Source organism: Globicephala melas, chromosome 12, assembly GCF_963455315.2.
Source record: "Globicephala melas chromosome 12, mGloMel1.2, whole genome shotgun sequence".
In the NCBI taxonomy this organism is placed as follows: domain Eukaryota; kingdom Metazoa; phylum Chordata; class Mammalia; order Artiodactyla; family Delphinidae; genus Globicephala; species Globicephala melas.
In genome coordinates, this window is record NC_083325.1 from 2,272,011 (window position 1) to 2,297,947 (window position 25,937).

At 51.0% G+C, this 25,937-nt stretch overlaps 1 protein-coding gene across 7 annotated transcripts in view; it reads left to right on the forward strand.

The window, feature by feature from the left end:
- The window catches only part of ST6GAL2 (ST6 beta-galactoside alpha-2,6-sialyltransferase 2), a 63,911-nt gene that overhangs the window by 10,210 nt on the left and 27,764 nt on the right, over positions 1-25,937 (forward strand). The gene's annotated exons all lie outside the window — the stretch shown is intronic.

Below are 25,937 nucleotides of genomic sequence, written 5' to 3' on the forward strand. Positions count from 1 at the left end.
AAGTTCTATAGATTCTTCAGGGTTTTTTGTCCTCACAGAGATAGTCTACACTGCAATTTGGAAACAATAAATAAAAATCTAAAAACTAGAGAAATCTGAAACCTCAGTACAGGCTCTTAGTGGCCTGGGCTGCACTTGGAGTACCCGGAGCAACTTTGAGAGAGGTTTCCGCTGCACCAGATGCTCAGGTTCAAAGGGATGTAAAGAAGAGCTAGAATGATGTCTTCAAATGTGTGGCAAAGAAGAGAATAAGTGACTGAAATGTGACTTTAAAAGTAGAAAGGGTAACAGGCAGATGGCTTCATAAAGAGCTGATGTACTCAGACGGTATTGTGTAAGTTCGGGATTTCCCTAAAGCCAAAGAGATCGGCTTAAACCCAAGCCAGATGCCGATGGAGCCAGGTGGTGTGGGGCAGCCGCGCCCAGAGGGTGTGCAGGGACCTGCCCCTGACAATGCTGGCTTTTCTACGGGGCGCCCCTGGGCGTGTGCTGCGCCCCTGACAATGCTGGCTTTTCTACGGGGCGCCCCTGGGCGTGTGCTGCGCCCCTGACAATGCTGGCTTTTCTACGGGGCGCCCCTGGGCGTGTGCTGTGCCCCTGACAATGCTGGCTTTTCTACGGGGCGCCCTTGGGCGTGTGCTGCGCCCCTGACAATGCTGGCTTTTCTACGGGGCGCCCCTGGGCGTGTGCTGCGTCAGTGGCTTCAAAATGCGTGACTCTGCTTCGCGTACCCGCCGGAATCTCCCTCCTGATGGAGACGGTGGCCTTTACAGTATCTGGAGGGTAAAGGGTGTCTATCATATTCTTTACAGAAAAGTGGAGGAGCCTGCAGTGTCGGTAGTGGAAGGAGCGTTTTGTCTTAGCATGCGTTTCACAGGTGTCTCATCCCTTCTCGCTCGCCTCCTGCACCCCCGTCCATCGTCCTTACTGGACAAACCCAAAGCTCGATCGTGACCTTCCCTCTGCTTAGCTGCCCCAGGAGCCCGTACTGCTTCCAGGACACAGTCTGGGATGTTCAGAGCATCGTGTGCTTCTGGATTGGCCCCCGGCTTATGGTCTCCGCCCTCCCACTTCTAGGCTCCGACCACATTAGGCTGGATGTAAGGACAACCCTGGTTCTTCTCCCTCCATCACCAAGGCTTCCGTTACACACGTGCGCGCGCGCACACACACACACACAGTGAATGAGTGGTGCCCCTCCGTCTACAGCTCTCGCATTCCTCCTTACTGTGAGGTCCTCGCAGGCAGCCCTGAAGCCGCACCCAGAGCACCTCACAGACTGAGCTCCCATGCTCGACGCACGTCAACTGACGGCAGCTAAGATCCTATCAGAGTGAAAGGACCACCGTCCGCTCCCTAAACGTGATTTCTGGAAGCAGAGAAAGGGCAGGATCTTATGTCCTGTTTTCGAGTTGAGTCCCCACGTACATAACTCCCTCGGTTCTAGCGATCCAGTGGTAAACAGGACCTTGTCAGGACGAGGGACCGTGGGTCGGGTGGACCATTCTGTACATACATTATCTTTCGAGGTGCAGTTCATCCCTTTGGAGAAGCACATTTACAAGCTATGTTAGGAAGTCAGAGTTAAACCATTCAACCGTATTATTTTTATGCTTCTGTGAATCTCAAAGAGAAAACCTGAAATTCACCTTTCTTTTCATAATTATCGCAAATGGAGTTGAACATCTTTGTTCTTTTTTTTTTTTTAACAAAGTATTCAGAAGTGAGGGACATGTGTAATTGGTCAGTAATTAGTAAATAAATTGGGTAGGATCTGCCCACGGAGAGTTTATAAAAGCACTTGTCTCGGATTCATAAATATAAAATTCTAACAGTTAGAGCCACATATGTTATCAGCACCTGCTGTGATAATAAGGCTGCTCCCCAGTGATGGGCTCGGTGGTGTTTGTGTTTGGGCCGTGTTTTTTCCTGCCTGCCCACAAATCATCTGTGAATAGATATTAAAATTTGGAAAATGTCCCTCTAGGGGAAAGCATAAAATATCAACTGTCTGTGAAAAATTGTAAATTCAGTGCCTTGACCCTGAGTTCAGACCCACCAGGTGCATGTGGGGAAGCTGACACACACTCTCGGTGGGAAACCGAGGACGGTGCTGTGTTGTGCCTCCCCTCCCGTGTGTCGTCAGACGTGGCCGTGACCTTAACCTGCCAGCGCTTCCACCCGGGCTGAGGGCACCTTGCAGTGACAGAGCGACAGCGTGTATTTGGGTCATTAGAGTCTAGACGGCGCTTCCTGTATTTTCAAAGCATCATCCTGGACTCACATCCTGTGTGCTAAGCGCTGTGCATTTCTCTCCCAAAAGGTCAAGTGAGAGCTCGCGGCAGGCCTGGGTGAGTCAGTTAATTAAAGGGACCCTTTCCCTCACTCTGAGCCCAACTAGAATTAAAACTAAAAACGTTACCAGTGGTGGGCTTCCCTGGTGGCGCAGTGGTTGAGAATCCACCTGCCGATGCAGGGGACGCGGGTTTGATCTCCGGTCCGGGAAGATCCCACATGCCGTGGAGCAACTAAGCCCATGCACCACAACTACTGAGCCTGCGCTCTAGAGCCCGCGTGCCTAGAGCCCGTGCTCCGCAACACGGGAAGCCACCGCAATGAGAAGCCCGCGCACCGCAACGAAGAGTAGCCCCCACTCGCCGCAACTAGAGAAAACCCACGCGCAGCAACGGAGACCCAATGCAGCCAAAGTAAATAAATAAAATAAATTTATTTAAAAAAAAAAAAACAACACATTACCAGTGGTTGAATTTAGGGACTTCAAGTGATTCTCAGTGGGAAGTAGAACACTGCAGTAATTTCATGAAAACACACGGAGTGTCAAAAAAAATACATGGGACATTTGAACGTACTGTTCTCTTTTTCCACTTACGTATGCTCCAGATACAGGATATCACTTGCAAATGAAGAGAGAGGAACCTAACTGGCTTTCCTCTCACCCAAGGAAATAATTTTTCAATCGCTTTCATAATCTGGTTAAGTGGATTTTAATGATTTCCTGTGTGTTGGCTATTAGCCGCCATGCTGCTGGCTGTGACACCTGGCGCTTCCACCTGGTGACACCCTCTCCCCACTGCCCGGGGTCTCCACAAAGTCACACAGACTGAGGTGTGTCCTGGAGACACACACCCGGCAGAGGAGGCTTTTGGGGTTGGGTCCCAGAGCATCAGGTGTTACTGACATTTATGGTAATATATTACAATGTGAAAAATCTGTGAAAAGTATTGCAGTTTTAAGGACCTTAGCTCTCTGCACACCCTCGAGCCCTTTTAATTTTCCTTGTGAGTCACGCTGTACCAGCTTAGTAAGGTGTGTGTTATCGGTTGGTTTCTCTGCACTTTTTAATTATGTTGTTGTCCTGCGCAAGGTTTTTGATAACTGGATGTGGTTAGAACATTCTGTTACCGGTTTCTGGAATTCCGGTGCCAGCCAGGAAGGCCTAACCCTGTGATGAAACCAGCCCAGCTTCTGTTGTGCTCTTCCGGGGACTCAGAACCGTCGGGTAGTGAAACTGGTGTCCAGTGGATCCCAAGCTTTTAGGAGAGAGTGCGACCTCAGCCTAGACCTCGGCACCGGGCTAGCTGTTTTGCTTGTTTATTTGTTTGGTTTTCTTTTTTCCAACTGATTTTGACTCCTTGAGAACTTTACTCTCAGGCAGGGAGCCTCAAAGTCAGGACGATTTTGTGACCTCCGAGAAACTGATGATGAATAACTCGGATCTAACAAAAGCCTTTCCCTTGCTTACACTTCAGGAATATCTGAAGTAGGTGGAAGTTTCAACATTTGAGGCCCTCTTAGTGAATTACTGTGTTTGCTCACCAAAAGAATCGCGTCCGTTCTGTTTTTGGAAAGAAAGGCCTTGTTCTGGGTCCGGCGGAGGAGGTGATACGCACGCTGGCCTCAGCTCTCGGCCGGGTGAAAGGTGGGGCATCTCACTGTGGGGCGGTCGGGAGGGTTCTTCATCACGCGGTGGCCGAGTGACACCCCCAGCCCCCAGGTGGCTGTGCCGGTGGCTCTCCCTACCCCTCCCCACTGACCGTTTTGCAGACGGGCCCCCTGACAGGCACCCCAAGCCCGTTGACCACACCAGGCAAAGGGGGACCTGGCTCCACGCACGGTGGCCCCAGCGCAGTCCTGACAAACAGGTAAATAAGGGTGATCTGTCTCCCAGGCGCAGAGGCCCGGCATCCCCTGTGTCTAGACCTCCTGCGTGTCGGGGAGCGGGGTCCCCCGGAGCGGGGGGGGGCTTCAGCGTCAGCCTCAGATCCCTGCACTGCTGAGAGCAAAGCCTTGGCTGTCAGTCGAGTGAATGAGAAGCACTAAAAAGCAAAGAGATCCTTTCTTCCCTCCCCAGGGTTCTTCCGCCTTCTGGAAGGGTCTGACTGACAGCTCTGAAGTTGCCCAGGAACGGGAGACGGCGGCAGGAGCGGCGGCCCTGTGTAAACGCAGCCTTTCCCTCCCTGACCTAGAAAACAGGGGAGGGGTCCCTCTGCCCCCATCTCAGCGGGCTCCCCGCGACCAGCACAGCACAGAGTACAACGGGCAAGTGTCGTTTAGGGGCTTCTGGAGGAAAAGATGGAAAGAGGAGGCAGAATGTGTTTTCTGTTTGCCGGAGGAAATGAACAGAGTCGCCTGGGTTTGGTATTTCCCGGAGTGTCTGAGTGGAAGGGGCGAAGCTCTGTGCGCAGGGAGCTCCAGACACGTGGCCGTCTTCCCCTGCTCCCCGGCCGCCCCCGCAGGACGGTGCCCTTCCAGACCCAGATCCTGACCCAGACCCTGATCCAGATCCAGAATCCTAGGGAGCCAGTTGGGACCTCCCTCCCCAGGACTGTCTCAGCGCTGTTCACCTCTCCTGTGGACCGTCCTGTGCTTGTGGGTATCCTGGCCACCTCCCCAAATCCTCTCCAACACCCCCCCACCGACCATTCCTAGATGTGGGAGCTTATCTAATTTACTTTTGTGTCACCAGGGGCTGGAAAATTCCTCCTGTAGATATTTGCTGAATCAAAGACATTCCTTTCATGGCGGGCATGGAGCTCCACCCACCGACTCTTTTTTTTTTTAATGATTTTTTAAAATATTTATTTGTTTGTTTTCTTTATTTTTTGGGCTGCGTCGGGTCTTAGTTGCTTGCAGAACGCAGGATCTTCGTTGAGGCATGCGGAATCTTTCATTGTGGTGCGCAGGCTCCTCTCTAGTTGTGGCCCACGGGCTCTGTAGTTTGTGGCATGCGGGCTTCCTCACTGAGGCATGAGAGCTCAGTAGTTGTGGCGCGCGGGCTCAGTAGCTGTGGCACGCGGGCTTAGTTGCCCCACGGCATGTGGGATCTTAGTTGCCCAGCCAGGGATGGAACCCGCGTCCGCTGCATTGGAAGGTGGATTCTTTACCCCTGGACCACCGGGGAAGTCCCACCCACCGACTCTTTGTCCCATGGCTCAGGTGTCTTAGAAAGGGATGGATGGCTCTCCTTCAAGAATTCTGCGTTTCATAGGGTCGTTTTTTACTGCACCCACTGCCTGATTCACGCTCTTCAGCCATAACTAACACATGTGGGAACAGGTACATTCTGAGGTTAGAAATTTCCTTCTTAAGAAGAGAAGCAAGTTGGCTTCTTGTGATTGTCTCTGAAGCCCCCAGACTCTACCCTGAGGGTGGGTGGGCGAGGCTTTTCGTCCTGGATTCTGTCCTCGCCTCCCCTCAGCCTCTCTCTCTGTCTTTCTCCGACACATCACGTCATCGCATCCGCATCAACACAAGCTCTGTGGAGACGCGGCCGGGGGATTCCAGGGACTGATCTCTGCTTTGGGACTTGTACACAGATACTTGGTTTCTTATGGCAAGTGCTAACAATTTATGACCTGTGAGAAGTTTCTCTGCAGTGTAAGGGAGGTCAGAATTGGACATTTAATCTGAAATCCACATGGCCCTCAGTTGAGAGTATGGGTGTTGGGGAAAAGAAGCAGAAAGACTTGGAAGTTACATGAAACTCATCAGTTCTTTGTTTTTAGTAGGATTTTTAGAAATGCCTCAGCCATCCTTGTCTCTGAAAGTAGACGCTTTGCTAATTCTCCGTTGGGTGACATAGTTGTGTGTTCCTGGGTCAGAGTGATGATTTGCTCAGTGAATGGAGAAAATGCAGCTTCAATGATGCAGAGAAAATAAGAAAAAAAAGGAAAAAGTCAAAGGGGGTACACACATAAGGGTCAGGTGTCCAGATCGCTAACGGTGGAATCACGACAAACATTTTCTGAAACTACGCGAATCCCGCGGCCCTTCGAGGGAGGCTGAGGGAGATGCTGCCAAAGCCAGTGGGATGTGAGGTCAGCCCGGCTCCACCCTGACTCTGCCACTTAGCAGCCATGTGACAGTGGGCCGGCTGAGGGACCCAAGGGAGATGAGAAAGGACATGGTATGGGCCCTTGGTCGATTGCGTTTCTTTCCACTTTTGGAGCAAGCTCTGGTTCTAACAGGAAGCTTGGCCGCCCGGGGCTCTGGGGTCCCCCACTTAGTTCCAGAGGTGACATGTCACCGTGCACGCACTCTGAGTCTTGCTGAACTGCCGGGCACAGTGGCGCCCGGGGATCCGTGCTCCTGGGGCATCACGGCTGCTGCATGTGGACGAGGCGCAAGGGTTGGTGGTCACACGTGGGACACGTGTGCTGTGCACGTCTGTTCTGCTGGAGCACATGCTTCGTGGTCCCGTTCTCCCATCCAGCTTCACGTAGAACACACAGACTCAAAGACACAGCTGTGAAGAACTCCAAGACAGGGAGAGGGAAGCAGAAAACCAAGGCTGGCCCTTTGCATGTGGGTTCCCATGGGGCTACCGGCCACGTGCCCGTGAAGCCGGCCCTGGTGATGTCGGACGGATTCTTAGCCACTGTCTCTTCTTTGTAACATCGAGGCAGTAACAGTACCTACAACTCACAGGCTGTCCTCAGGTTTAGTGACTCCATTTACTGCTGACACAGTGGCACACTTGGCCCCGGTGGACTTTACCCTCTCAACTGCCAAGCGAGGCTTCAAACACAGACGGCCTGATGATGCAGCCTGGGGCACTCGGTGTCACGTCCAGAACCGAGCAGGCTGCACGGAGGCTTCCGTAAGTCACGGAGGATAAATCTCATTGCCCTTTGGAAATGAGTCAGTGTCTGTACAGATGAACAGCAAATAAAATAGAGCGCCTAAGGGCTTCCCTGGTGGCGCAGCGGTTGGGAGTCCGCCTGCCGATGCAGGGGACGCGGGTTCGTGCCCCGGTCCGGGAAGATCCCACATGCCGTGGAGCGGCTGGGCCCGTGAGCCATGGCCGCTGAGCCTGCGCGTCCGGAGCCTGTGCTCCGCAACGGGAGAGGCCACGGCAGTGAGAGGCCCGCGTACCGCAAAAAAAAAAAAAAAAAAAAAAATAGAGCGCCTTCAGTGCTTTGAAGAGCAAGCGGTTTCATATAAGTACAAGACCTGGCTTCCAGTCCCTGTCCCTTTCCCGGGGGAGCTGGCTTCTTCCTCTACACCTCAGCATCCTCACCTGCAAAGTGAGAGCCTCAGAGGCTTAGTGGATCCTGAAACTTGGACATCATTTATCTTAGGTCCAGTCTTACAAGGAGACTGGACCTAAGATAAAAGCAAAGACATAGCAGTGTATACAACAGGACGTGATGGGCACCAGTAAACCAGCTTTATCATCGCCGTCCTGTTGCCTGGGCCCTGGCAGCGGTAGAGCTGGAGACCCTCTCCCCACAGCCGGGGCTTTACCGGCAGAACCGATGTCCACGTGCGCCTGTCACTGCCATCCAGACACCGGCTGTCTGTAGCTGTATCGTACCCACGTAGAAGGTCTGAGCTTGTACTTCCTGCGTTTGTTTAAAGGAGCCCGCGTGTGTAAAGCCCTCCAACAGGCTGCCCTGGCGTAAACACTGCACAGTCGGCTTTTTCTGGGTGGGGTGAGGTGTTTGCTACAGCTTCCTTGTCAATGTTCCGGAACTTCGTGAGCCACTTATTAAATTATATTAAAAACAAAGGTAGTCAGTTCTCAAAACTCATCAGTTCCTAATGATTTCGTCCCATTTCCTGTCCTCTCTCTTCCAGGAGTCCTTTACATCTATTTGCATCTGTGTGATACAAATACTGACCCGAGATGAGCTTCTGTGCATCTCTTCCCAACTCTGAGTTCAGTGACGACACGTCAGTAGTTTGGAATTGGCCGTGGTGGAAATACTTACACCACAGAAAGGGGCAGATGTTAAAAGTCAGATCAGGGCTTCCCTGGTGGCGCAGTGGTTGAGAGTCTGCCTGCCGATGCAGGGGACACGGGTTCGTGCCCCGGTCCGGGAGGATCCCACATGCCGCGGAGCGGCTGGGCCCGTGAGCCATGGCCGCTGAGCCTGCACGTCCGGAGCCTGTGCTCCGCAGCGGGAGAGGCCACAGCGCCCCGAGAGCCGATTTTAAAACTCTTATCAGCACATTACTGAATGGGGATGAGATTCAGAGAAGTTCCTTTTGGAAGGTTTGTTACAAGCTGTGTCTATTGTGGACTATTCCAGACCCACTAGAAAGTGTGGGAAAGGGGAGAAGGAAGAAGGGGATGAACGTTCTTGGAGCACCTTGCTGGCAGTACGCTGATTGGTATAGAATCTAATGAAAATCCTCTGGAAGTCCGGCTGAGCTGCACGATGGTACCTCAGCCGTGCAGGGGAGGAACCTGGTCTCTGGTTGGATAACTTGCCCTTATTTATACAGCTTATCAGTGAAGTCATGCATGTCGGAAAAGTATTTGAATTTAGGTGTTTGTGACTCAGCTCCTTAACATCTTTCTTCGGTAGAATGGAAATCTGAATATGTTTTGCAAAGGTAATAGTGTTCAGCGCTCTGGGAAAATTTTTCTAAGTATAATTACACTCTCTTTTTCCTTTCATTCATTTATCTGTGCATCAGGCATGGAAAGTTCCGCCGTTGGTTCTGCCTGTAGGAGAAGCAGGCACCCGTGCGGCGCCGGGTAGCCCAGAAAGTGGCCAGGGAAGGATGCCCAGGCTGGTTCTTGAAAGGTGACAGCCCCAGTTTTCCTGCAGAGGAAACAGCCCTTGCAGAGGCACTTAGATGTGACCCGGGCATTGCGTGTGGGGTGCAGGGTTGCAGGTGTCAAGGTGGAGGCTGGTTTGGGGAAAGGGGACGGGGATTGTGAGATTGTGGCCAGACAGGCGTCTGTGGGTAGTTCTGTGGGTAGTTTGGGGCTTGCTGCGAAACCACCTCTTGACCGCTCGGTGGGGCAGGGGTGCAGGGCCTGTCCTGTCTCCCGCCCTTGGATTTCAGTCACTCACGCAACCCATCCGAGGGCCGACATCCAAAGGGAAGCTTCTGCAATGCAGGTGTGTGGTCCCTGCCCCTGGGATTTTGGTTCAGCAAGTCTGGAGCAGAGCCCAGGAGGTTTCATTTTTAACATACGTGCAGCAGCACACACAGAAGTATCGTTCTACTTCAGTGTCTTCACCACCAGGAAGAGAGGACACACACGGTAATAATAAGGCTCTTCCCAGCTTCACAGCCCTCTGACACCCAGTCTCCATCTGTCCCCACGATCACCTCCTGAGATGTTCAGGGCCGTCGTTACTCCTTATCTTACAGTTGACAGAGCAGAGACAGCAGAGGTTAATTAAGGAGCGCAGGTCCTGCCATGGCACCTGGGGGACCCACACGTCTCCCCATTTGCCAGTGTGTTTTCCTCGGGGACACAGGCCCCAGGAGTCCTGCCTGTGTGCCCTGGATGCCACCTCGTGGCAGTCTGCTCCGAGGCCAACCTCAGAACCACCGTGCCTTGAACGGGGGACCACCTGGGCTCCCCAAGATGTCTTGAGCTCCACTGGGATGATTCTACAGACTTTACAGCATAGTAACTTGATTCTCAATGTTCCTCCTATTCAACTCCCGCAGCATTCTGTTCAGCTACTGAACTTTATAAAATTGTGGAAGTAAAATCCATGATCCGATCTATTTAGTATCATTAGACAACAAGGAGTGTGATGCTAGTAGAAGAGATTTCTGTGGGTTTTAGGTATTTCCATCTATTTCCATCTCTTAATGACAGAGAACAAGACAGAATGAGGGTGTGAGCTTGAGCCCGGGGACCTGCGTTCTCATTCTGCCCACCACCAGCCAGCTCTGTAGCCGCAGATGACGCACTGCCTGTCCCCAGACCGTGGGTACCTCAATGCAAGAAAGAGGAAGTGGGAGTTTTTGTAAGGTCTCCCCCAGCTTTTGTGAAAGCTCCCAAGTCTCCCGGGTGGAGGGGAAAAAATTATCAGCATGCATTTCATGTTCTGTGGCTTTTCCAAGACAAACACCACATTTACATTGTGAACAATGAACTCATCATTCTATCATTGTGTTCCTCTATTTGGGGGGGGGTAAAGTAGAAATATATTTTATTCATCAAATTAATTAGATTTAAAGTAGTTCAATGATGTATTTTCTCAAGTGTTGAGTCACTTCTCTCTCCTGCCCTTCTCTGCATCCCTCTAGAAACTCGTTCTTCTTATGTGACCCACCTGTTTAGTCCCCGCGTAAAGGCACTAAATGTAAAAGATAATAAAATTGCATTCATCTCGGTCCACGCTTCGCAGTTGTCTTCACTTACAACTGATACTTTGTTTTACTGTAGAAGTGGGACTAAAAATGTATACTCAAATGAGGAGGGCAACCAAGTGAGAGGTGCTTTTTTAGCGAGTAATGCAGAGTAGACCCACAGGGGCCATACATGGCTGAACTTGAACTTGACATTCTGAGAAAACCAGAACATAGTGTATTCTTTTCCTTTGAATTCAAGGTAATAACTGTACACTGTTCAGAAATGAATTCCGATACAGATTTTTATCAAACTCATCTGACATTTTAAATAAATTTTAGGCCGATGAATTCAGTGTTTCTGTGATAAAGATTGTAAACATTTTCCTTTTTCAAAAAGCAATCTGGGAGTGTATATTTATACTGGAGTTAATGCTGTGTTAAGTCATTGTAACATAGCTGCTGCAAACATTTGTAGAACAAAGAAAAAAGCCTTTATTTAAATCTCGCCAAGAGCAGAAATAAAATGAACAAATGCATACTGGCAGGCGAGGCAAAGGAAAGATTGGAGCTGTTTGATCACCGTGGTGCCGTGGTGCTGGCGTCTTGGTTAAGCTGCATGTACTAATATGGTATGACTGCTAATAATCTTAGGTCAGAGTGCTTTTTATAAGAGACGTTTGATGAGTGAATAAATGTTGGAGCAGTGATTTTATTTTTCTCTGCTACAGAACTTTCACTTAGTATGGAAAGTAGATACAGAGACCCTAATTATAATAGTATTTGTGTATTTACATAGAGTAAGAAAGAAGAAGAAATGAACATCATTTCCACTTAATAGTGAAATAAATACTCTTGGCTGACACAGGCACCATGAAGACAGTGTTAGCGGTTATTCTCTCTAAATTATAGAATCACGGAGGGCAAGACTGTGTCGTATTGTCCTTTTAATCCCCACCGTCTAGCACAGTGCCTGGACATATAATAATTGCTCGTACATTGTGTGTGTGTGTGTGTGTGTGTGTGTGTGTGTGTGTGTGTGTGTGTGAATTCCCATCAGGAGTGGATGGGCAGCTTATATGCCAGACTTAAATAAGAATTAGAAGAAAGCTAGAAGAAAGCTTTTCCAGGCCAGAGAGAAATTACAGTAGCAGGAGGGAGGGGCTGGGCTGGGCTCGGGTGGGGAGATTCCCAGATACTTGTTTGGCACAGATATTGAACCAGGATTCAGATGATGTGACCCCATCCATCACCTCAGAAACTCGCAGTTTTCAGACAGCATCCTTCCTCTCCTTTGCTGGACTGTTCCCCTGTCATCCTAGCTGGCTTTCGGTTCAGATTCCGATGACTTGCCACAGCTGCGGTCTCACCCTTCTGGTCTTCCTTGAACTTCTGCGCCTGACCTTTCCTGAGCTGGGCAGGCCTCTCGCCGGGGCGGGTCTGGGTTCCGGCGTTCGGCGTGGGTGCACCCTCAGTGCCACCACCCCGTCCCGCTGAAGCCCTGCAAAACTTTTGAGCCGTCGGTCAAGGCTGGGGCGTGTAGATATATTATTACGTTCACTTTTCTCTCCTTCCTGGTTCCGTATGTCACAAAGTAAACGTCCAGAAGTCGTACGTCTGAGTTCCCAAATCTCAGTTGTGTGTCGTTCGGTTTTAGCTGAAACGATCTGCGAGGGAAGGTTTTTACTGAGCTCGGACGGGGAGGTTGAAACCCACTGCATTTTACTGCTGTCACTGGATGTGATGAAGACACTAAAATTATAGTGTTTCTCACAAGTTCTTGTTAGCATATTTCACAGAGGCCGGTGTGTGTGTAGATTAAGGAACAGGTGGTTTGAACTTTATGGGAGGTCTGTGATCTACCCAGAGGCTACCCAGATTTCAGTCCTCAGCATGCTAACTCCTCCCTGCCCTGCCTCCACAGCTCTTGTTCGGTGTGTGATGCACCTGGCGGCTGGGTACCTGACTCCCCATCATCAGTTTATCCTGGGCTAACACCTCACTGCCTGCACAGGACCTCCCCAGGCCCCCCATCTGAGCCGTGCCCTGAAGCCCTGGTCTCCCAGTCCTTCATTCTTTACATTCCCCGAGTGGTTAAGCATTTAGAAAAGACAGGTCTGCCTCCTGGTGCTCAGGGCCCCCTGAGCCAAGTGTGGGAAGTGAGGTCAGAGAGACAAGCAGGACACGCACGCCGTGTACCTCGTGGAGGTCAAGACCGCACGTGTCTTACAGGGGGAAGAAGCAAGGAGGGTTGAGAGCAAGCAACCAGCTACATGAAATCTCCATTAAAAAGTTCCACTCTGTCTCCAAAGAAGACATCCAGATGGCCAACAGGCACATGAAAAGATGCTCAACATCGCTAATTAATAGAGAATTTCAACTCAAAACTACAATGAGGTATCACCCCACATCGGTCAGAATGACCATCATCAAAACATCTGCAAACGTTAAATGCTGGAGAGGGTGTGGAGAAAAGGGAACCCTCCTAACACTGTTGGGGGGAATGTAAGTTGGTGCAGCCGCTATGAAGAACAGTAGGGAGGTTCCTGAAAACACTACCAATAAAACTACCGTGTGATCCAGCAGTCTCACTCCTGGGCATATATCCGGAAAAGATGAAACTCTAATTCGAAAAGATACATGCACCCCCCAATGTTCATAGCAGCAGTATTCACAATAGCCAAGACATGGAAGTAACCTAAATGTCCATCAACAGATGAATGGATAAAGATGTGGTACATGTATACAGTGGAATATTACTCAGCCGTAAAAAAGAAGGAAATAGTGCCATTTGCAGCCACATGGATGGACCTAGAGATTGTCATACTGAGTGAAGTAAGTCAGACAGAGAAAGACAAATATCATATGATATTGCTTATGTGTGGAATCTAAAAAACTGATACGAATGAACTTATTTACAAAACAGAAATAGACCTGCAGACGTAGAGAACAAACTTACGGTTACCAAAGCGGGAAGGTGGGGAGGGATAAATTAGGAGTTTGGGATTAACAGATACACACTACTACATATAAAATAGATAAACAACAAGGACCTACTGTATAGCACAGGGAACTCTACTCAATTCATATAGGGATAGAGATATATATACATGGATCACTGTGCAGTAACCTGAAACTAACACAATAGTGAAATCAACTAGACTTCAATAAACAGACGCACAGCACATGTGTCTCACTCTTCTGTTTCAATTCCTTTTCCATCAGCCCAGAGAGAGTTTTTATCTCCCCTTGGGCAAGAGAAACCGGCTCAGCAAGTATCCTTCCAAATTTTTGTCCTCCCCTTCCCCACCCCTTGAAATACAGCTTTTGAACTTAAACTCCAAGAATTTACGTACTGGGCTCCTGGTTCCTCTGTGACTGTCATCCTTGGGCATGGGAAGTCTTCTGTTTGTCCCTGTGAAGGGAGGAAAGTCAGGGGCAAAAGGGAAAGTGGAAACCATCAGTTAGGATGCACAGTGTCCTGCCAGACTTACTTACGTACTTGGTGTCTGTCTTTCCCAAATCACTTTAGGCTCAGTGGGGGGGGGGGGGGGGGGTTATTCTTTGATTTGCTCAGCATCGTACACCTGGAATCCAGCACGTAGCAGGTGTCCAGACATCTGTGGAATTTACGAATGAAGGAAGTAATGGAAGATCAGCGCTGTGCTCGTGGGCACACACACACCAGATACAAAAACAATTGTCTGGCTCTTGACATGGGCACAGTGACCCGGTGATTGGCCGTGACCCGGGGTGGGTGACAATTAGGGGATGTTGTAATGAGTGGCCAGTCCTCAGAGTTAGAAACTTCAGAAATGATTTCATAACCTGGAAACTTTCTACTGGTCTTGAAAATGAAAACTGGAGAAGCAAGCTAGAGAGAAAACATCTGAAGCACGTCTGGGCTGTCCTGATGTCCGCTGAGTCCACCCTAGCCCCTCACACCTTTGCACAGGGGGCTCTGCGGATGGAGAACTTGGCTTTGAAGCTCACAGGGCAGAGTTGAAAGCTCCACACTGAGAATTGTCTTTGAAGTCTCATGTTTTATATTAAATCTTCGGGTTGGTTTTCTATTTCACTCCGTGATATGTGTGTATAGGTGTTTTAAAACACAAAAATTAATGTGTTTCTCCCAGCCCACTGTGAGCTCCGAGCTCTTTTATGCCTTCGTAAATCACTTTAGCTTTTAAGTTTTTCTTTTCCAGACTGATAACATTGTCACATGAAAGTTTTAACCCAAGCTGGCATCCGGCGTACAATGTTCGATTTCTATTTTGTGCCGATGTATTAGCAGGAATCATGACCTAAAGGGATTAGGAAATAGAGACATAAGTATAAACACAATTAATGAGTTCTCTTTCTTGTTTTTACAACTTTCAGGACAAGTTTTATGTTGACAACTTTTGTTATGTTTAAAATCATAAGTACTTTAAGCCTGCGTAAAGTAGAGAAGATAGTAAGAGAGTTTCTGGTACCCAGATTGAATAGATATGAATATTTTGCCGTCTTCCTCCAGATCTTGTCTTGATGAGACAGAACGTATTTGAGTGATAACTCAGGATCTGCCCCTCCTGTCACCCAGGCTATTTCCCTCCCTCCCCAGCGGAGCTTCTAGCTGTAGCTTGTATCGGGTTGTCAGAGTTTACATAAACAGCAGGACGTGCTGTGTTTGTTTTTGCAGCTCCTGTCTTCCCGTCAACATTTCTCTGAGATTCATCCGCACTGGTCTTTGGAGATGAAGCTAGAGCAGTGAGCTTGGTTTTTTAAGAGGCGGCTTTTGCCCACATAAGACACTTTCCTTCTGACGGGACTCAAGTGCCGCGTGGGGTGTTTGAAGTCTCGCGAGAGGGGGTCTCCGAAGCAGCCTCTCGTCTCTGGGCTCTTGTGAGATGCCCCAGTTCCAGACTGCAGAGAGATTTTGGATTTTGAATCTTCAGTATACTTTTCGTTCCTTGGTCTGCTGCTCAAGAATTTAAATCTAATGCTCCCCCAAGAATGTACTTTATTTCCTCAAGGGCAAAGAATCAGGTGATATCTATTCAGTCTGACATTAGGTTTAATAAATATTTGTTGAATTACAGCTGCATAAATTAGAAAAAACTTCTGAGCAGGACGAAGCCATTAGAAGATATGCTCATCAGGTATTCAGTCCATGATGGGCCTACTTCTTACGACCGAAACGTCAGGCAGGGGGTTTACTGGGGCTCACTTAGTGCTTGTCCGCTTGATCGGGGCCAGGTGTTTATCTAAACCAGGGCACGTCCATTTGGGGTCATTGAAGGGATGCCCACCAGTGAACCCTCGAGGGTATATACATGGGACCAATAGTCACACAGTGAAATCCAGGCTTGGGTTACTTTTACAGAGATCCAAAACCTGGACTGAAAAATACTATTTCCTGAGCTCTCACTGTGAGCCAGTCACTGTGCTAAGTCTCGTAGACCAATGAGGACCAGGCTGTGTATGACACTCGCGGAATGCAGAAACTGAGGCTTAAAGGATTACCCAAGGTGACAAGGAGGATGTGAACAGCCTGTCCCATCCCGGGGCCTCGTGGTCAGCCACACGCTGTAGAGGCATCCGTCTCACTGTGCAACGCGCAGAGTGTGGCCGGGGACGGTGGCCCTGAGCTGCCTCCTGCGTGGTACCAGCACCCCTCCCCACCGCGTCGCACTCCCTGCCTGCCCACGGTGATGCTCTGGACGCCTCTCGGGCGAGAAGGGGAGGCCCGCTCTTCCTAAGGAAGGGGGCTTCTGCTGGTACAGAGGCCTCCTTGTAAGAACCGCCTGCCGGACACCGGCACCCCCACTGCGAAGCCCACTTACATTTGAGGGATGGGGGGAAATTTTACATCTCAGTGGCAGGTACGCAGTCTCCCATCCTGACGCTTCAGCATGAGTGTGAAGCTAGTTTACTGCTGCAGCCGTGAGCCTTTGTGGCACATGGTTGGTACAAAGCGTAAATATTCCACTAATAATGATTGCAAAACAAACAGACCACCGTGTCTGCAACAGACGGCTGTGATGGAGGCAGCCAGAGACCCCAGCTGGCGGGCAGCTTGCACACCTCTGCACAGCCAGTGACGGGCATCAGGAACGCCTCCCCCTGCCCTGGAGCCCCTGCCGCCTCCCTGCAGAAAGCCCCGGAAGCTAAAAGCTGCCCAGAGCCGCTCGCCTTTGCCTTCTAAACCCTTTCCCATCTGCCCTGCCACCCGAGGACAGACCTTGGACTGCTGACCAACTGACCCAGAAAGATGGCCCCAGGACCTCAACGACAGGGCACATCCTTGTCTGGCTGGAGATCCCGTCGCTGCTGCTCACCCATCTGCTCACCAGGCAGCCCTGGCTCAGGCACTGCCCTGGCTGGAGGTGGCTACCCCCTCCCACAGCGCGCTGTCCCTCAGTGCCCGCCTCTGGTCCCCTCCCCTTTGACGCAGCCCAGGATGACTTCAGTCCTGGTCGCTCCTATGTACACTCACCCACCTTGGGACAGAGGAGGCAGTCAGAGTCATCGTTTGTCTTCCTACCAAGAGAGCAAATCCCCTGCGATCACGAGCCTTCACACCTGGAGCCTCTCTGGCAATGCCAGGGAGCCGGCCTCCCCTTCTGACTGGGCAGAAGCCGCGTGGTTGATGTGCCAGGCGAAGCTCTCTGCAGTGACCGCCAGCACGGAGCTGTGTGGTTCTGAGGCCCACCTGGGAGGATCGTGTATCCACTGAACGTAAAGAGGGATGTTAGGGAAAACGCGCGGAGCTAGGCTGAAATGCAGCATATGGTACTTTGTGGCAGAAGGGAAAAAAATTGCATTAAAATTTTAAGCGTGGTGCACCTTCCCTGGCTTCAAGATATAGTGCAAAAAGACAGGGTTTTGGAACAGTGTACGGGAAAGGAACCACTCAGAGCTGAATGAGAATAATAATGTGTGTAAAGGAGTTTGTTATAAAGGTTAAACTAAAAATGAAGAATTAAAATGAGACGGTGTAGATGAGGCCCTGGGTGCAGTGTCTGGCCCGTGGGGGCACCTGGTGACGGCAGGTCCACCACCCTGACAGCTACCGTTCATGATACCAACCTAGTCCGACCTGACCTAACCCGAGTGCACGACACCAGTTACTTTTGCTGGGAGCCTCTCACACAGCTTCAAGTAGCTCACACTCGTCTGCACTGACACTGCCCCAGCATCCAAATTTTGAACTAAGGGAAAGCCTGGCACTACTTTTTATAACTTATACCTTTGCCAAGCGACCTCCCTCAAGTGGTCCAGCCCTCGCGGCATCCTTCCCCCCATCCGGGACTGCTCCGTTCTTGCTGGGGCCTGGGGTCACGAGGAGACTGGCCAGAAGCTGCCAGCATTGTGGCTGCCCTTTCCTCCCCGAGGATGAATTGCAGTCCTGCGGAGGCGGGAGGTGCAGAGAAGGGGCTACCCTCCCACCACCACTGAGCTCTGCTCGACCCTGCTGACGTTTTCTTTCTGTTCTTGTAGACGTTAGCTTAAGAATGGGCTGGGATGGAGAGGGAATGCACTAGGGAGGGGACCCTTAGTGGCCTTGAGGACTCCTTGCATTTATAGAAAATGAAAAAAGAAAAGAAACTGGGTCCTTTGTGAAAGGACCCCCCTGAGGCGGTGAAGAGGCTGGGACGGCACCCTCCCCGTGCTCTGCAGGCCGAGTGTGTTCTTGGACATGTGATGAGAGCTAATTTTAGAAAAGTGATTCTTGAAAGAAAATGACTCCTGAAGGCTATTAAGATCCATGAGTGCCTCACTATAGCTCACACACTAAATCTTCTTTATTATTATTTCAGAGCTAAAACAAATACTTAGATTTAACTGAGACAACTTCTATACACAAAAAAAGGCACGAGTGTTTCTCCAACCAAGAGAAAAGCTGGCCAGGTGGCAGTTGTAGCAGACGCACCAATCAACGTGTGTTAAAAAAAAAACTACATTCAAGAAAACCAGTGACCAAGCTTGTCAACCTCAGGGTGTAGGAAGGACATCATTCAAACGGGGCAGCCCGGAAGTAACTTCCTAACCTTTAACGAAATAAGAAGGTATTAATCCACAGCTGCATCGTACGTAATGTCTGTCTGTGGTGGTGCTTACATTTCATAATTTCATTGGACAGCTTGTCATAAATTGTGCCTTTTGGGGAATGTGATTTCTTTCTGAATGACTTGAAGAAACACTTAAATGCTCTCATGCTCCTCTAACATCTGTGCAGCAGTGGGACGCGTTTCTTTGAGAGTTAGTAGCTAAGATTTGGGCAGCGGAATTCCGGAGCAGGTAGAACCATCAAAATGATTTCTCACAGTGGGTCACTTTTTTGTTTTGTCTCTAATCATTGTCTCTGTGTTATCGTACAGGCTTCCTAGAGGCTTGGCTAGAAGGGCGACAGAAAGTGGGAGAAAGGTGCGATCAGAGAAAATTGGTTCAAGTAGGCAGAGACCATCCACTTGAAATCTGTGCCCTAGCACGGCCGGGTGGTAATGTTGGAATTGCTATGGGAGAGAAGAGAAAGCCACACGGCACAGACGAGGCATCTAACCTTGCCAGTCCTCTTCCCGGGAACCTGGCAGGACCTCGGAAGCCTCAGTCACTGTCTTCATCCCCGACGAGGCTGCATGAACCCGTGATCGGGGGCCCATTTTCATCATCGCCTGGGGGCCTCTATTTGTATCTCCCTGATGCAATTTGTCCCCCTGCTGGTGACGGAACGGAGCGGCAAGGGTAACGGATGCTGCCTGTTGAGCTGTATCATTACAGTATTCCAGATGTACTGTGCTAGTGGGGAAAGGTGTGTCTTTTCTGTTGTTTATCCAACATGTCTTCCTATTAGGCTCTTCGGTTATTTTAAGGAAAAGACTGGTCCGCGGCTCGGACTTGGACGGCATCCTCCACCTCTCTGTGTCCTGGATTTTTGCACAGATGCTGGTGACTGGGGCCATGACACATGTCCTGATTCCTACAGCATTTTGCTAGCAGAGGATTTGCGCTGCCTTGAGGTTTCCTCGTTTGGGAGGATGTTCCCGTAATTGACAGAGAGGTTTGCAGTGACAGAGGGTGCTGCTAACAGTTGAAGCCTCACCCGGAGCGGGGCTGCGAGCCCACGCCTTCTGGTATTACCGAGCACCAGGCAGGTCTCACCTGCTGAGAAGGCATCCTGTGCCTTGGTATGCTGTTCTTTTCTCAGCGTTCAAGGCCTCACAGACCCTGCCCTTTCCATCTCTCAGGGCACCAGGTGGAGGGGACCCCGTCTCCCCCAGAGTCCTGGCCCCTCACAGCCCCATCCGTCCTGCAGGGCTTTTCCTTTCCTCCCTCTGAGTCCCCGTACCTCCTCTCATTACTTCGCTCCCTTTCATGTCTCTCATCCCCCACGAAGGAGACAGCTTCTCGAGCCTTCGGCTGGGAGCCAGACGTTTCCGTGTAAAGCAGGCTCTGTGTGTGAGGCTCTGAGCCCTGCCCTGAGATGTGGCGGGTCCCCTCCCAGCCCAGTTCCCGTGGCCTCCTGACCCCACTGAATGGAGGCAGCTGGGGGTCGGCTGGCCTAGGGTGCGCTGGCCCCCAGCTCCTCCCGGCAGGTCAAGGCTTCCCCCACCGCAGCCCTGGGTACACGCCCCACTTTGAGATTTAAAAATAGTCTCTCAAGCGAATGCTGGAATAAGAAACCTCTGTTTCCTATTCTTTAGTGATCCACCAGGATGAGCCTCAGAGCTGTTCTCAGTGCAGGCAGCCAGGTAAGAAGGATTCCAGCCAGAAAAGACTGCCTTTTAAATTAGCTACTACAACCTTGCTGTGCTGTAATGATTTCGTCTTTGTCCCAGTTCTAGGAATGGAGCTTCTAAAACCCTTGAATTTCCTGACTTACAGGAGTATCTTTGTTATGCTACTGAAGTGACTCTTGGTGACCCCCAGGATGGGGGCCGATCACCAGAAAGGCAAACCCTGTGATGAGGGGCTTTGGGCCAGCCTGACCTCCGGGGGTGGGAGGGGGACTGGAGTGCGAATTCAGTCACATGGCCAACGATTAGCTCCGTGATGTGCACCTAACGAAACCCCAGCATAACTCGGGGGTCCACTGCTCAGGAGAGCTTTGTGGTTGGTGAACACATTCATGTCCCAAGAGGGTGACGTTCCTCCACACCAAGGGTAGAGGACATGGAATCTCTGCCCTTGGGATGAGCCCCACCCAGACCTTGGACTCTGTGTAGCCCTTCCCAAAAGACTGTGATCATTCGTTTAGCGCTTTCCTGAGTTCTGCGAGTCTTTTTAGCAAGTTTTCAAACCTGAGGGTGTCATGGGGAAGCCCCCAGATTGGTAGCCACACAGTCAGAATGTTACCAAGTCCGAGCTCACTGCTCACTGCACAACAGGCCCATGAATCGGAGACGAGGTGCCGAGGCAAGGAATACGACTTTATTCAGAAAACGGGCAGAGCGAGAAGATGGCAGACTAGTGTCTCAAAATAACCATCTTATCGGGGTTTGGATGCCAGTTTCTTCAATAGAACAGAGAGGGGGAGAACATGAGGAAGTAAAGTGAAAAGGCCGTAAGACTTGCAGATATGCCCTGGAAAGGCCAGCCTCGGGGAGGCTGGGTTCATTTGTGTTCATTTCTTCTTTCTTGCCGCCATCCGCAGGTGGACAGGGTCCGGATGCTTTCCTGAACAAAGGCACTTTGGTTTAACCTTCAGGCGGAGGGGCGGGGTTCCCCGAGGCAGGCCACTGTGTACAGTCTCCTTTCAGTGAACAAAGGCAGCGGAAAGCGAAGATGAAAGTAAAAGAAACAGAGCCAACATGGAGTCGGATTTGACTCTTCCCCGTTGCAGGAAGCGCAGGTGGCCTGGGGACCCTGCTTCAGGCTGGTGTCGGAAGTGGGGGGCAGTCTCTTGGGACTGAGTCCTCGCCCCGTGGGGTGCCCGCTAACTGCAGTGGTTGGTGTCAGAGCTGTATTGCACGGCACTCAGCTGCGGGGGAAGCAGGATAACTGCTATTAAGTGTAATTTTGTGCTTTCTAATACAAATGTTGAAATCCTGGAAACAGCTTTTAGATCGTCAGGCTGGAGCATCACAGTTTGAAGCACTGGCTCCTCAATGGACAGGTTTAGGAAGATCATTTAGCAGATTCTGCTCAAAGTGTGGTCCCCAGGCAGTGCCCGCCTGCATACTGCTCACTGATGAGCTACGGACAGAACTTGGTGAGCCCTGAGAAGCTTTCCCAGCATGGGGACATTGCCGAGACGGTCAGGAATGGAAATGTGAAAGTATTCAGATTGCGACAGTTTAGGGCGAGAATGATCCTTCCCCACAGACAGCTTAAGAAGGCGTATTTAGAATAGATGGCCTCGTCTGGCACAGTCAGATGGAATCAGAACTTAGTGTTAAAAGTGTGAGCAGATGGGGCTTCCCTGGTGGCGCAGTGGTTGAGAGTCCGCCTGCCGATGCAGGGGACGCAGGTCCGTGCCCCGGTCCGGGAGGATCCCACACGCCGCGGAGCGGCTGGGCCCGTGAGCCATGGCCGCTGAGCCTGCGTGTCCAGAGCCTGTGCTCCGCAACGTGAGAGGCCACAACGGTGAGAGGCCCGCGTACCGCAAAAAAAAAAAAAAAGTGAGCAGATGGGTTTTTATGTGCTATCTGCTGCTTGTTATCTCTGTGGCTTTGGGCAAGTTACTTTACCTCTCTGGGCTTCAACCTCCTCATCTATAAAATGGACATCGCAGTATTTCCTACCTTACTAGGTGCTGGGAAGACCAAATGAGATAATCCAGAAAAAGTATTAAGTGAGCACAGGGTCTGGCACGGAGCAAGTAAGCTGCTGGCATTCTTTCTTTCTTTTTGATTTATTTATTTGTCTATTTATTTATTTATTTTATTTTTGGCTGCATTGGGTCTTTGTTGCTGCACGTGGGCTTTTCTCTAGTTGCGGCGAGCAGGGGCTACTCTTCATTGCGGTGCGTGGGCTTCTCATTGCGGTGGCTTCTCTTGTTGCAGAGCACAGGCTCCAGGCGTGCTGGCTTCAGTAGTTGTGGCACACGGGCTTCAGTAGTTGTGACTCGCGGGCCCTAGAGCGCAGGCTCAGTAGTTGTGGCTCACGGGCTTAGTTGCTCCGCGGCATGTGGGATCTTGCCTGACCAGGGCTCGAACCCGTGTCCCCTGCATTGGCAGGTGGAATCTTAACCACTGCGCCACCAGGGAAGTCCCTGGCATTATTTCTTGTACGTTCTTTTTTTGGCATCGTTGTTTCTGGCTTCGTGAGACCACGTTCTGTATATGGGTTTGATGTCTGACTGCGAGGGAAATCTACAGGCTTGCTTTCACGTGACTACGGGGTAAAGCAAACACCGTTAAGTAGCCACAACTGAAACAGGTCACTGAATGTTGCTTTCACATAACCCTCGGAGGGGCTGGACTGTTGGATGCATTCTGGGTTCCCCTCATCTGGCATTGCTCCAGTCGTCGTTTCTGATGCAGCAGATCAGCTCAGACTTAGCGGCTCAGAACAGCGACCTGTCACGATCACTCCTGGTCCTGTGGGTTAACTGGGCTCCGCTGGGTTCTCACTTGGGGTCTGACGTGTGGCTGCAGCCAGAGGCTGGCCAGGGCTGAAGTCATCTGAACGCTCCACTGGGCTGGACTCCGAGGCACTGAGAGGCTGGGGCAGCTGGGCAGCCCGGGCTTGGCTGGACCTCTCTCGGTCCACGTGGCCTTTCCCACGCAGCTAGCTCGGGCTTCCTCACTGCATGGTGGACTCGGGTGAGAGAGACGTCTGTCTTTGCTGGTGGCTACCTCCCCCACCGTGAGCGTTTTAAAGGCAGGACGTGGAAGCTGCTGCACCTGGGCCTGGTACCCGGTCAGAGCCCCTCCCCTGCTCAAGGCGGGGAGACACAGACTCACCTCTCCATGGGAAGAGGGCAAAGGACCCGTGTCCGTCTGTAACAGGCATGTGGGCTTCTCACTTTCGCACATCTTCTTTTCCACCAGAGACGGTGTATAGCGTCCCCAGGTGACTACACTGCCCTAGGGATCACCCACTTTGATTTCAGTTCTTATGTGAGTAAAACCCCTGCCCTTGCATTACGGTCTTGTCGTCACCTGCCTCCTGGTTTTCCTGGAGGCCTGGAGGTGGGGGAGGGTCCCCTCTACGAGCCCCTCCCATCAGACGGGCTTCCGGGGTGTCTGCTTGTTGCTGAGGCCCCCCTTACTCCACTTCCTCCCTCCTTCCTCCCTGCCCCCCACTCCCCTGAAAGCCCCTGCCACCAGCACCTCACACAGCACGTGGCCCCGACTTGCCAGTAGGCCCCCATCCCCACCCCCAAGGCTGGAAGGGCAGCTTCCCAGCCTGGTTTCCCCCCAAATGGTCTCCCCACTTCTTCCAACACCGTCACCAACACACAGCTATGCACACCTGCAGACACAGAGCTCCCACCCTCGACGCGCGCGCACACACACACACACACACACACACACACACACACACACACATCATTCTTTCAGCCAGTACTTATTCAGGGCCGGCCTGTGCTGCGCTCTGGGCTGTCCAGCTTAAAGCTCCCGCAGCTCACTTAGTATTCCTTATGTTTGTCCTTTTCCAAGGCTTTGCTTGCATTACTATATATGTAGATCAATATATAATAGTTTGCATCTAATAACCCCAGACTCCTAATCCTTCCCTCCCCGTACCGCCTTGACAACCACAAGTCTATTCTCTATGCCTGCAAGTCTGTTTCTGTTTCATAGATAAGTTCATTTGTGTCGTATTTTAGATCCCACATATAAGTGATATCATATGGTATTTGTCTTTCTCTTTCCGACTAACTTCACTTAGTATGATGATCTCTAGTTGCATCCATGTTGCTGCAAATGGCATTATTTCGTTCTTTTTATGGCTGAGTAATATTCCACTATATATATGTACCACATCTTCTTTGTCCATTCATCTGTTGATGGACATTTAGCTTGTTTCCATGTCTTGGCTATTGGGAATAGTGCTGCTGTGAACATAAGGGTGCATGTATCTTTTCTAAGTAGAGTTTTTCCTGACAGGAGTGGAATTGCGGAATCATGTGGCAACTCTATTTTTAGTTCTTGAGGACCCTCCATACTGATAGGAGAGGCCCCCTGTGAAGACTGGCTCATATAGGGACGGGGGAAAGAGCGAGGGCCACTATGACGACTCCGTGATCTGCTCTCAGCCGCGTTAGGTGCGTTTCTTATTGATATTTTGTTGTTTCCTTTAGCGCCAAGCACTGTGCTTGCTACCTGAGTAACAAAAAGGCGATCATCGTGGGCTGAGCCACTGAGTGGAGAAGAGGGTTCTTCTCTCTGACTCTGTTGTATCTTGTCCTTTCATCTCAGCCTCCTTCCTCACCCTTTCCCAGCTGGAGGCTCGCCTAGCTCTCTCATCTCCTCCCTTGTTTAGAATTTTGACATCTGTCCCTTTTACTCCATCAGAGGCTCACGGTGAGGGCGATTATCTGGGGGCTGCTTTGAGGTTCACAGACACCTCGACATCACCTTCCCCTGCAGCCGCAGTCCCTGGGTCATCGCTTACTGGGGCCCTTCTGGAAGTTTCCCGTGAAACGCAGAGCCCGCCGTGCTGCTGTACAGTATCTGAGCTGTGAGCCTGTGGTGGTCTGATGAGAGGTGCGAGAGGGCGGACTCCGCTGAGCCCTCCGGCCTGCTTCGCCAAACTGGAATCTGTAACCCAGCTGCGGGATGGGACTTGCTGGGATGGGCCCGGGTTAAGCAGCCCTCGGTGGGGAGGTGGACACATCACTGAGACGCCTCCAGAGGTTTTCCAAGGTGCACCCACCGCGTCTCCCCTCTCCCAAGACCCTCAGCTGAGGTGGCGGTGACCTCGGCTGGCCTCGGCCGGCAGCGGCTTGAAGCAGGGTTTCGGTTCCCAGCCAGGGATCGAGGTCGGGCCGTGGCAGTGAGAGCACGGACTCCAAGCCACGAGACCTGTGGTCAGTGACAAGGCCCTGGCCCCTCGGCTTTGCAGAAAAGAATTCCCACAAAGACAGAAGGTAGTGAAACAAGTAGAGTGTTTATTAGGAGGAAGAGGGTAAAGTACGCGTGGATAGACACACGGGCGGACTCAGAGAGAGAGTCGTGCCCTCGTGGCAGTTTGAATCACTCACATGGGGCATTTCTTCCGGGTTTCCTTTGGCCGGTCATCTTGCTTTGCCTGGTTCTGAGTCCGTATCTGGTTTATCTCAGGGTCCTCCCCGTGTGTGTGTGTGCATCTCTTAGCCGAGATGGATTCTAGTGGAGAGGCCTATGGGTAGACTTGACATCACTCCCTTTTTGACCTCCAAGGAGCTTTCTAATCAGGGAGGTCTCCTGACTTCCAGAATGAGGAATCTGTGGTCT